This window comes from Furipterus horrens, unplaced genomic scaffold, assembly GCF_987537825.1.
Source record: "Furipterus horrens unplaced genomic scaffold, mFurHor1.1.pri manual_scaffold_4, whole genome shotgun sequence".
NCBI lineage: Eukaryota > Metazoa > Chordata > Mammalia > Chiroptera > Furipteridae > Furipterus > Furipterus horrens.
In genome coordinates, this window is record NW_028327174.1 from 155,560,619 (window position 1) to 155,573,202 (window position 12,584).

Genomic DNA, 12,584 nt, shown 5'->3' on the forward strand with positions numbered 1-12,584 from the left:
ATCATGCAGATTATGTTTTAACCTGCCATGTAATCTCAGTCCATATAAGGTTGGCTATGTATAGTTCAAACTTCCCCATTTCCAGAATTTGGGGTTGGATCAAATTTTTTCTTGCATATGTGTCAAGGGGAAGTAAAAGTTTCTTGCTTTTATTTAGCTGCCTACATTGGACACACAGGCAGCTATAATTTCTCTATGTCTCAAACATAGAAAACAAGGCTGTGAATCTCCTGAGGGAAAGGTGCCTGTTGTCAGACTGTCCCAGATGCTGCAGACTTCCAAAACTTTATTCATAGGTCATTGACTTGGCAACACTTGTCACTGTCATTAATCTGCTCTTTTTGCATCAACTCCAGCCTTTCCACCTTCAAGAAGATGAAAGTCAAAGCAGGAAAGCATACGATTTCTCTGAAATTGGTTCTGGGCACACTATTGATTTTTGTATCTAATATCTTTTCTCAGAAGCAATCAGCCCATCCCTTCCTGAGAAAATGTTAACATTTTCTGTGTACTCATGCAGTTTACATTGGTTTCATTTGCATGACTTTCCCTGGATAAACCAAGTACAGTAGAGAAATAAACTATTTCCCCACATATGGTAAGTGGCCTTTTTCATCGGGACCTTATGCCACTTAATAAATCCTCCTAAGAGATCATATAGTTCCTTGATATTCCAGTTGAGAAGTTTTCTGTCAGCTTCCTCCTTCTGGGTGAGAGTAATGGGTGAAGTATATTGCTACAAGAAAAGGAACTCCATAAGGCTGTGTCCTCAAATATTATGGCACATGTAACAATTCTGTGGAAATAATAGGTATCAGATAGGGTTCTTTGCTTGCAAGCAAGAGAAATTGGTATTGCAAAGGAAATTACTGGGAAAATGGCAGTTAGCTCACATAATCTAAAGAGAACGCTAAGCTACCAAGCCAAGGAACAAATATGAAAAGCATCTCCTCAGTGGATTCATTCATTTATTGATCAGTATTTACTGAGCTTCTACCATGTCCCAGGCGCTGTGCTGCAGGGTGAGTAGAGGAGCGCGGGGAATCGATCATGCTCATGCTTTCATTGAGCTTACTTCTGGACCATCTCAGACTCATGGGCAGCCTCACATTTGGCTGCTGCTGATCTTATTACTAAGCTCCTACACTTTTCATCCATCATTCATCAAACTACCCAAGACTCAGATCCCTAAGATTGTCCAATGAGCTTAGCTTGGGTCAAAGGCTCACCCTCTGAGGTGAGGTGCTATGATGTGTATCCTCAACAGGACCCCCTAGAACTAGGGAAGCCTCGCTCTCCAAAGGCTGAGCAGGCAGCTCTTACCAACAGAAGAAAGGAATGCTGGGTGGGTAGAAAGAGAAGTTCACTCTATTTCTTATTAATAGTGTGAAGACAGGAATGAAAAGACTTGGATCTGGCTTAGAATTCTGGCTAAAGGCACTTATATATAAATAAACCTTGGATGTGTTTCCATAACCTTTTTTAGAAGTTCCTTTCCTTTCCTCATCTATATAAAATGGGATTAACTATCCCACTCATAGAATTGCATTTGTTGTTCTTGGAAATCTTCTCTGGGTTCTTTGCAATGACTGCCCCCTTCCTTTTTCCCATATCACCATCTCCTTGACTTCTAATACTGTATATTAGTTTTACCTGGTTTTGAACAGTATATAGAAAGAATTATACAGTGTGTGCTCTTTATGTATCTAGCTCCTTTGCTCAATTGTGTTTGTGGTTTCACCCATGTTGTTTAGCGTTGCTGTATTTATTCATTCTCATTGCTGTATAGTATCCATTGTATGAATATGCCAATATCTGCTTATACAGTCTACTGATCAACATTTGGGTTGTTTCTGGTTTAGGGTTACTATATAACGCTCCTGAGGACATTGTCATACATGACTTTTGGTATCACAGGAATGCATTTCAATGAGATACATACCTAGGATTGGAATTGGTGGGTCATAAGGTGTGCATGTGTTCATTTAGTTTGTAACTTAACTGCCCCCAGCAATGCATAACAATTCTAGTTGCAGCACACCCTTTGCCAGTGTCTGGCATTATCATAGAATTGTTCTGATGCTTAAATCTGGGTCACATTTAGTAGCTAGTTGAGAGCTTATTCTGATAATTGCTTAGAGTTAGTTGTATTTGCACACAGTTACGAGATCTACATAGCATCTACAGATAGTTTCCATGCTTTTCTCACAAATGATATTTCAGTCTATTCTGCTACTATAGTGTTTGTCTTAGTGTGGAAATCCTTAGTGCATTGGACAATGTGTTGGACAATCCCTACTGTGTTGGATCCTTTTTAACATGTGTTAACAATAAGTTTTGCTTGGTAAAGTAGCACATTGGCCGCTTCAGAATAGGCATCCCAGCTCCCAAGTCTTGTCTCTGGAGAGATGTTAATAGTGAGATCACCAGGCACTGACTCTCTCCAAGCTGTTCCACTGCTCTCTTCCCCATTCCAAACCAAGGCAGACATCAGTCTTGCCTGGCTCATGCTGGGGTTTATTTGTAATGGCGGGCAGTGTAAGGACAGGCATACACTTCCCATCCTGCCAGACCTGGGTCTCTGAGCACCATACTCAGCTTCTCAGGACCTCATTTGCTTCATGTATGAAACTGTGGTGATAATAGCTACCTTGATGGGTTGCTAAAATTGTAAAAGGTAATATATGTAAAGTGCCAGACTCAGTGCCTCAATTAGGAGTAGCTACTACTAATTTTAGGGGTGTTTATTGTTGTTGTTTGATCTCAGGCACAGTCAGCTTAAAACTGTAGATTTTTAAACATTGAAGAGTGCTGAAAAAAAGACCACAGACTCAAAATTTTAAAACAAGACTTACCATTTATAAGAACTACATCGTCGGATGGTAGAAGAGCACTCACCAGCCCAGGGGCGCGACCCCACACCCGATCTTCCTAACACATCAACATTAAAAGTTATCTTTTGTACCTGAATATATCCTATGCCTCCCACCCCAGCCCCTTCCAGGAATTGCTTTATGATCCACCGGAAAAGAGAGCCTTGTTCTCACAAGTAAACAAACTTCAAAAGGGAAGATTTATAATACACATTTGGAAACTAGAGGAATTACAGTGTTTGTTCAGAAAAACAAAGGAGTAGACTTTGAAAAATCTGGAAGAGGGTCTTAATGATTGTTCAAGGGAATAGCATTGAAATTATATTAAGTTTTTAATTCATTATGGGGTGTAATACTCTTTTGATTATGGAAGTTAATTTCATCATTTAAAAAAAAAAAACCTGGCCACTATTTAGCCCAACACCTTTACTTTGAAAATTAGGAAACTAAAGTGCATAGAAGTGACATTACTTACTCCAACATCACTCGGATAGGTAGTAGCAGAATCAAGACCAGAAGCTATGCTCTTCAACTCTGAATCCAGTGACCTTTCCATTGATCTTTTCTTAAATATTACGAGGGATGATGCTGACTTTCTAAAATCATTGACTGGTGAAGTCTAAAGTTGTTTGAAGGAGCATTTTTTCCCTTCAGTTCTTTTTCACTGAAACTCTGTGCCATCTTGAATTATAGCTAGGATTAATTATAGGTTGTCAAGGCCAGGCACTATGCCACCAGGCGTTTTAGATGCTTACTCATTATGTACTTGTAACAGGACTGACCTAAGCTTTGATGATTACTGCAGGTGTGTGGTTGTTCCTGGCAATTAGTAGGAAATTTTCCTCCACAAGCAATATTGCATAGAGTGGATCACCTGAGATCATATTTCCCAAAGTGTTGGTAGAATAAAATAGGTCATTAATATTTAAATAGATGAACTTTTAGTTCATCCAGATGTTGATTTTATTCCCTTCGTGTGTGTGTGTACACACACACACATATATACACACACACACATACATGTACATTATCTTCCATACACACAGGTGTATACTCTTTTACTTTTCAGGTTTTAGAGCTGAAAAAAGTGGGCTGTAACTCTTTATAGTCAAAATGTTCTGGCAATTGTGTTGTTAGTTTCTGTTGATTAAGAAATTACATATGGAGATATAGACTTGAATGCCCTTCTGATTATTCTGGAATCCAACTGAGCTCTGTGGTTCACTCACTGACTGGTAACATTTTACCAACAGCCAGAGTGATTCAGATGGAAATGGCAACTTCAGCAGATTGTGCAAAAAATGGCTCCTAAGGAGTTCCTTTTGCCTTTGAGAAGTGGTGTGCTCCTTCTGGTCTGTGAGGGTCAGCTGTCCACTTTGTGTCCACTTTGTGAGCCAGCTGTTAAGCACAGCCATTAGTAAAAATTAAATTACAGACTTCCGGCCAAGATGGAGGCCTGGACAGACATGCTGGGTCTCCCTCCACAACTAGGAAGGAATACAACTACCTCAAAACTAGAGACAACCAGAAGTTCCAGAAAATCAAGCTGCATGGAAGTCCAACGAACAAGATATAAAGAAGAAATACTCATCCAGACAAGTAGGAAGGGTGGAGCCAGGACGGAGAGGACGCTGTGTAGTGGTGGCAGCAGCTGAGCAGCAGCAGCAGCAGCAGGCTGGCAGAAAGTGCAGTTATACATTTTAAAAAGTCAGGAGGGACTCCTGGGGAGCGTTCTCCCTCTTTACCAGACCTTGCAGCTCACAGTCATAGTGCCAGGGAAAATCAACCCTCATTGCTTCTGACTGCAAACCAGTGGGGGTTGGGGTGGAGGAAGAAAGTACCAGTCTCTCAGCGGAGTATCTTTGTTTAAAGAGCATCCATGGTCCTAGAACATCTGCAGACCCACTCACTCTGGGAACGACAGCCAGGGCAACAGCTAGAGAGGCACGAGCCCCATACAGAAGTAGAAGAAGTGCCTGGAAAAGGGAGAGTGCTGAGCAAGCGGCATTGTTCCCTCTCAGACCTCTCCCCCACATACATCGCCACAACGTGGTGAAAAGGGTCGCCCTGTACTGATGAATACCTAAGGCTCCGCCCCTTACAATGTCACAGGTGTGACAGCTCTGCCTAAGACACAGAGGCAAACAAACACAGGAGCCTGTCAAGATGAGGAGACAGAGAAGTATGGCCCAAAAGAGGGAACATATCAATGTTCCAGTGGGAGAACTAAGTGAAGAGGAGATAGCCAACCTAACAGATGAGAAGATAGTCAACCTAAGAGATGCAGAATTCAAAACACTGGTGATAAAGATGCTCACAGGCTTGACAGATGTGCTTGAGTATGGCAAACGCATAAGGGAAGAAGTTAAGGCTATGCTAAATGAAACAAAGGAAAATCCACACAAAATCAATAGTGAAGGGAAGGAAACCAGGGTTCAAATCAATGGTTTGGAACATAAGGAAGAAAAAAACAGTAAATTAGTGCAGAATGAGGAAACAAGAATTGAAAAATATGAGCAGAGGCTTAGGAACCTCTGGGACAACTTTAAACATACCAACATACAAATGATAGGGGTGGCAGAAGGAGAAGAGGATGAGCAAGAAATTGAAAAATTATGTGAAAAAATAATGGAGGAAAACTTCCCAAATTTGTCAAAGGAAATAGACATGCAAGTCCAGGAAGCACAGAGTCCCAAACAAGCTAGACCCAAAGAGGACCACACCAAGATGCATCATAATTAAAATGCCAAAGGTGAAAGATAAAGAGAGAAACTTAAAAGCAGCAAGAGAAAAGCAGAGGGTTACCTATAAAGGGGTGCCTATAAGACTATCAGCTGATTTCTCAAAAGAAACTTTGCAGGCAAGAAGGGACTGGCAAGCAGTATTCAATGTGATAAAAAGCAAGGACCCACAACCAAGATTACTCTATCCAGCAAAGCTATCATTTAGAATGGAAGGGCAGATGAAGTGCTTCCCAGAGAAGGTAAAGCTAAAAAGAGTTCATCATCACCAAGCCATTATTATATGAAATGTTAAAGGGACTTATTTAAGAAAACAAAGATCAAAATTATGAACACTAAAATGATAACAAACTCACAACTATCAATAACTGAATCTAAAAAAATTAAAACAAAATCCAACTAAGCAAACCAGAATAGGAACAGAATCATAGGTATGAGGAGCATTTGGAGGGTTATCAGCTGGGAGAGTGAAGGGGGAGAAATGGGGAAATGGTGCAAGGACTAAGAAGCATAATAGATTGGTACAAAATAGACAGGGTGAAGTTAAGAATAATATAGGAAAGGGTGAAGCCAAAGAACTTATATGCATGACCCATGGACATGAACTAAGGGGGGTGAGATTGCTGTAGGGAAGAGGGGTGCTGGGATGAGGGGACCAAAGGGGAAAATAAAATTGGAACTACTGTAACAACATAATAAAATATACTTAAATTAAATTACATAAACTTATAACCAAATTAGTTATATATTTTAAAAGGTAATATTCAAAAGTCATCTCTTCCTAATTACTTTATATCTACTAATATTTGCTCTAGAGGTTATTTATGTGTATCATGTGTGTATAGTGTAAATACTATATAATGGTGTGCTACTGTGCATGTTTTACCAGCTCCTCATTCAGTAATATCACACTGGTAGACTGAAGTAGAAGTATTTATTCCACAGCAGTTGTCAAATGCTGTAATTCGGGACTAGATATATTGTTTTGTTTCTTTAATCTAAAAAGTGTTACATCTATAGACATTGTATTGTCAATAGCACCAAAAAAAAATGAAGAAATATTCTTCCAATATTTGCAAACTATTTTCCCACTTTTCAGATAACTAGCTCATATTATTGACAAATGAGTGAAGTTCTAACAAATGTCTCCATTTCATTTTTGTCTTATTAATGTAAAGGAAAATATCAACCAAAAACATATTAGAAATGCACATTCAATTGCAATTATAGGTTTGCTATGGGTGCAAAATTTCTACAACAATCAGCAAGAGTATTCTGTGACAATCAGTTAGTTACATGGAAGTTATAGTAAAGACTGTTGTATATTTATTAATATTTGTAAACTGTGTGCTATACATTCTTTGTCAGTAAAATTTATGATAAACATATACATAAATTTTCCCCAAAAGTCCACTGTTAAACATTTACACATACATTTGTGCCACTGAAGTCCATAAAGTATGTTTCTTTATTATAATAATCTTCAGTGATAATACTATTAATAGCTAAAGTGTATTGAACACAAATGACAGAGTTTATAGGCATCACCTCACTGAATCCTCACAAATGCTCTTATATTGTCAGAGACAAGGAGACAATGAGGAAGGTAAATTCAAGCACCTCCAACTTAAGTGGGAAGAGACATTTATTGGGTACCTTCCAAGACCAAGGGGCATGGTAGACACGTGCATATAAATTATTCACATGAACCTTGTGGTAAATGAGAAAAGTAATTTTATCACTATTATACAGATAAAGAATAAGCTCAGAGAGATGGAGCAGCTGCCCAAATCGCAGCTAAGTAACACTGGTTAGAAGGGGAAACCATGAAAGGAGAACCACCGTTTCCAAGTGTCTCATGCTAAATCAACTCAGATGTAATATGACAAGATCATCTCAAAAAAAAAAAAAAACCCAAAACTGGAAGACTATAATAGTAAATACTTCAAGAGCATTTTTATTAATAGCTCATAACACCAGTAACCTTAACCTGCAGGAAATGTATACTTTGGGTACTTGAAAAAAAGCACCATTCCAATTCTTTGCTAAACACTACATTTTCTGTCTTTTAAAAGGATGGCCCTATTTTGGTAAAATCCACCAAATATTTGTTGAGCCTTTATTATTCACCAGGAATCTTTAGATGGTGTTTGTGCCTTAGCTTTCAGACTTTACTCAGGTCCTCCTATGATCATGTTAAAAAGGCACAGGGCTGAAACGATCATCCTCCCATAAAAGTAGCATCACTTAGTCAAAATCCAAATTACTATCAAGTCTACAGAAGCTGCTGGAAAAAAATACTACAAAATTTAGATACATATATGAAAGACAGGCATTATCCAAAATAACTAGAACTTAAAGCAGACTCCAAGAATGGATAATTTAGACTTCTCGACAGCAGGTAAAATAGAGGAGGGAGGGTATATAATTTCAGTGACAGATTTTAAACATCATATTTGTATTTACAGATTCCTAAGCACATTAACATGTAAAACGTCAGGTGTACGAACAATGTCAAATAATGGGCACCGTGTTTTATGGTGTTTTATGAAGTGATTAATCATATACTAGTTTACCTATGTGGGTTTTCTGGAAGACAGAGTTTTTTGAGTATGACACTCCTCTGACCCCAGTAAAGTCAGTGGTGTTCACAGCGCTTCCACCTCAGCCAGGTCCTGCCTGTGAAGTGGACTGCCAGCCCTGCCAGCGCTCTTGTCACCAGCTGCAGAGCAGAGCCGGCACCTTCGGCACTGACGGCATCCTCCTGCCCATTCTTTGCCAGACTGCCCAGGATGGATCATCCTGATCCTCAGTCCTTCAGATGAGCACACCACATCATTTCAGGCCCGCACACCTCACTGCCTTCTCATTATTCCAAGCCAGTATTTCTTTTCTTCTTGTCTTCTTAGATTTTAGCATTTATTTATGACAACCTGATACATTAATTGTGAATGTCTGTGACAGATTTCTTCAAAGTACAGTTTCAAAAAAATTACATAGGAAATAATACATATGCAACTCATCAAAATTTTGTCATGCTAAATATATTTTGAACTTGATGTATTTCCTGTTTTTATTTTTCATGAGTGATCACAAACTTCTCCTGTAGAACTATTTTTTCAATATTTATTAATAAAATTGTATATATTAAAGGTGGATAACATGATGATTTGCTATACATAGTGAAATGATTACTGTAGTCAAACTAATTAACATACTCATCTCTTCACATAGTAGCTACATTTTATGTTGTAGAAACTAAGAGTTTGATTTTATTTGGTCAAAGTTAACTTATTTCTTTCCTTCACTAGACTCTTGAAGTAGGGACTGTTTCGTATTTCATTGTTTTTGCTTGGTTGGTTGGTTTAGTTTGGGTTTTTTGTTTGTTGTTTGTTTGTTTGTTTTTATTTAACATCTACTCTCACCCTGGCCAGTGCCCTGAAAGGTCACAAGTTCGATTCCCAGTCAGGTCACCTACCTGGGTTGCAGGTTCAGTTCCCTGTTGGGAAGCCTATGGAAGGCAACTGATTGATGTTTCACTCTCACATCAATGTTTCTCTCTTTCTCTCCCTCTTCCTCCCTCCCTCCCTTCCCCTCTCCTCTCTCTCTTCTCAATCAATGAATGTAGCCTCAGGTAAGGATTTTTTAAAATTACTCCCTTTGCAACTTTTAGGTATACAACATGGTATTGTTAACTGTAGTCACCGTACTGTACATTACATCCCCAGAACTTACAACCGGAAGTTTGTACAACCATTTTGTGTGTGTGTAGTGGAAGCACCTGAAATCTACTCTCAGAAAATGTCCAGGACACAATACATTAGTATTAATTCATGTGCTGTACGTTATATCTCCAGACTAGTCATACTACAGCACTGCAACTTTATACCGTTTGCCCCACCTGCTTGCCCCTGGTAACCCCTGTTCTACTCTCTGCTTCTATATCGTTGACTTTTTAGATGCCACATATAAATGAGACCATGTAATATTTTTCTGTGTCTGTAAGCCAGTGTTTCTAAAAGTATACATTCTAGAACCAACTAGAAAGAACAAGTTGTAAATGCCACTTCCTGGACGCTAATACACATTGCAGTTCAAGAACCACTATTTAAGCAAGTGGGGCATGTACTGACCTTTGATTCTAGAGTGCCTTGTTTTGTTCCTTAACTTGATTTTGGTGTATAAAAGGGCCACTGCCCAGAGTGGAGAGGCTTTTTTGTTCAGCGGGGGGAGGGTTGTTAGCCAGGACCTGCAGCATGCTTCTTCGGTGAGGGGCTGCTTCAGTGAGGGGCTCCCCCAACCCCCCAAGCAGTCCTGTTGCTTTTCTGGGCGCGACTCCTCCCCCGCCCAAGGCAACGCCCCTATAGCGCGGCACGGAGGCCTCCGGGGCTCGGGTTCTGCTCTGAGCAGCATCTCTCTTTAGAACAGAAAGCTGGCAGCCACTTCAGAGGACAAGAACAAAACAATAAGTGGGGGGCGGGGGGGGGTGCTAGAAGAGGAGGAAGAGGAATATGTGGAGGAAAAGTTCTTCACCATCCGGTGGTAAAGGGCAGAGCTCCTAGGATGGAAGGGGTTCACAGATGAGGAAGACACGTGGGAGCTGGAAGAGAACCTGGATTGGCCCGACCTCATTGCCCAGTTTTTACAGCCACGGAAAACAGCACTTGACACAGATAAATCAGAGGCAGGCCAGCGCAAAGCTAACTCTGTGGAAAAAAGGGAGAGGAAGGCAAACCAAAGATGAAGAAAGAAGAGTCAGAAAAGTCAGGAGGCTTTGCCCAGGGTTTGGAGCTAGAGCGCAGTAATAGGGCTACAGACTCCAGGGGAGGATTCATGTTCCCGATGAAAGGGAGAACTCTGACGAGGCTGACCTGGGCCCTGCAGAGGAAGCTATGTCAGGTGCCCCCAGGTTGTCATTTCCTTCTGGAGAAAAGGCTGTTGTGGCATTCCTACCTCTGGGGAATGATGACAAAAAAGATGACCAGAGTGAACTCCACTGAATACCAGCCCCTGTCATATCTGACTGTGGGTTTCAAGAGGGGAGGGGAAGAAGTTCTCCTTGACACCATAGAGGTGACTAGAGAAGATGAACCTTGAAGAGCCAGCGTAGTTTCTGTGCCCCGCAGCAGCCCACGTGCTTTAAAGCAATTCGGTGCTGTACAGTTTGCACAGCCCAGTGGAGGGGAAGGAGGATGCCCGTTCTGCATTTTGCTGAGAAAAGTAAATAGCCTTCTATGAAGGGCGAAACTTGCAGAATGGTATGTGGGCGAGCAAAAGGATACTGTAGATCTTCAAAGAGCATCTCCACAACCCACAGCCTTCTTCCAATAGTGTTAACTCTGCATTTTTACAGCATGGCATGTGTGTAGTTTTTAGCTATTGCTGGTGTATTATTTGGGGGTGGGAGGAATGGGGGTGGAAAGGAAGGGAAATGGGTAGGATGGTTTTTCTTAAAATTCGGGGCCTCATTAGGGAAATGTTGAAGCAATAGAAAGAACAAGCAACTAATGCTGATTCAGTCCTGTATCCAGAATATTTTTGTCTTTTCAGAAAACATCATTGGCAATCTAAATAAGGACTATGAGAGGCTTTTTCTTTTTTTTTTTTTATTAGAGAGAGAGAGAGAAAAACATTGATTTGCTGCTCTACCCATTTTATACATTCCTTGGTTGATTCTTGTAGGTGCCCTGACTGGGGGGGGATTGAACCTGCAACCCTGGTGTATCAGGAAAACACTCTAACCAACAGAGTACCTGGCCAGGGCCGAGAGACTATTTAAAAGCTGTGAATGCCTGAAACTTATGACCCAAAGTAGCTGCTGCCTGAGCTTAATGCTGTTTCCAACAAAGACCTAAGCCAACTGATAGTTACCAAAGCTGCTATTTTGGTGATGGGAACTGGTTGAGGAGGAGAAATCTTTTAGAATATTCCCTCACTTATTGCAGGTATTACATTCTAGACTCCCCCCACCCCTGTGCGATAGGTGAAAATCCGCGAAGTAGGAACCTTACATTTATTTTAGTATTTATGTATATATATATATATATTTGTCGGCAGCCGTCCGTCTCGAGAGACAATGGTGTAGCTTCTTAAGAGTCTATCTGCACCGCCGAGAATGGCTGTGCAGTCCGACTCGGGAGTGACACGGTATCTGTCTCCCCCCCGTGTTGAATCGACATCTTGCGATGACGCTGGAGTGTCCTCTCCAGTGAAGCTGAAGCTACAGAGCCTGGGCAGGGTGATATGGAGGGTCTGCTGTTGCCCATGCAGCAGACCCCCCCTCTCTTCGCAGCTGAAGGGTCCAAGGGAAAGACGGAGTCAATATAGCTTGGTTTCAGGTGCACCGCAGGAGTTGCCGGTGTTGACTACAACGTCAAACCGCCTTAGGGACTCCGGCTCCGGATTTTCTGTCGGGGTTTACTCCCTTAGCCTTTCCCCTGAAGAGGTATGCCGCAAGGCAGCGGAGGTTTTTTGGAGTCAGAGTTTTCCTTCTCTGATGTGCCCTGACTGGAAGATCGAACCAGCGACACTTAGCTCGCAGGCTGACGCTCAATCCACTGAGCCAAACCAGCCAGGGGCGATATATATATATATTTTAAGGCTTTATAAACCCTTCCCACACACTTATAAACCATTCCCAGTCCCTTATTAACCCTTCTCACTCCCTTAACTTTTTCCACACTTTTATAAACACTACTTTCATTCTTAAACATATTCTATACTCTTAAACCTACGTAACTTTAACAACATACGTATACAGTACCACCAAATCCCACGATACAGTGAGGCCACGATATAGAGAGGTACTGGAGTTTATACATAGGCAGATCATGCTATCGTAGAGGTGCTAATTCTTGATTTGACAAGGAGACCCTTCCTTTTCCAATTATGAAGTTATAAATTTTAGCTTGTCCATCCAAGCTACTTGCTGAGGTCTTTGGGGAGGGTAAAAGGATGGCATAGGAGGTGT

The 12,584-nt window shown here is 40.9% G+C and overlaps 1 protein-coding gene and 1 pseudogene across 2 annotated transcripts in view; both read left to right on the forward strand.

The window, feature by feature from the left end:
- The window catches only part of PIP5K1B (phosphatidylinositol-4-phosphate 5-kinase type 1 beta), a 326,134-nt gene that overhangs the window by 268,351 nt on the left and 45,199 nt on the right, over positions 1-12,584 (forward strand). The gene's annotated exons all lie outside the window — the stretch shown is intronic.
- LOC150013129 (chromobox protein homolog 1 pseudogene) lies at positions 999-10,614 on the forward strand (annotated as a pseudogene).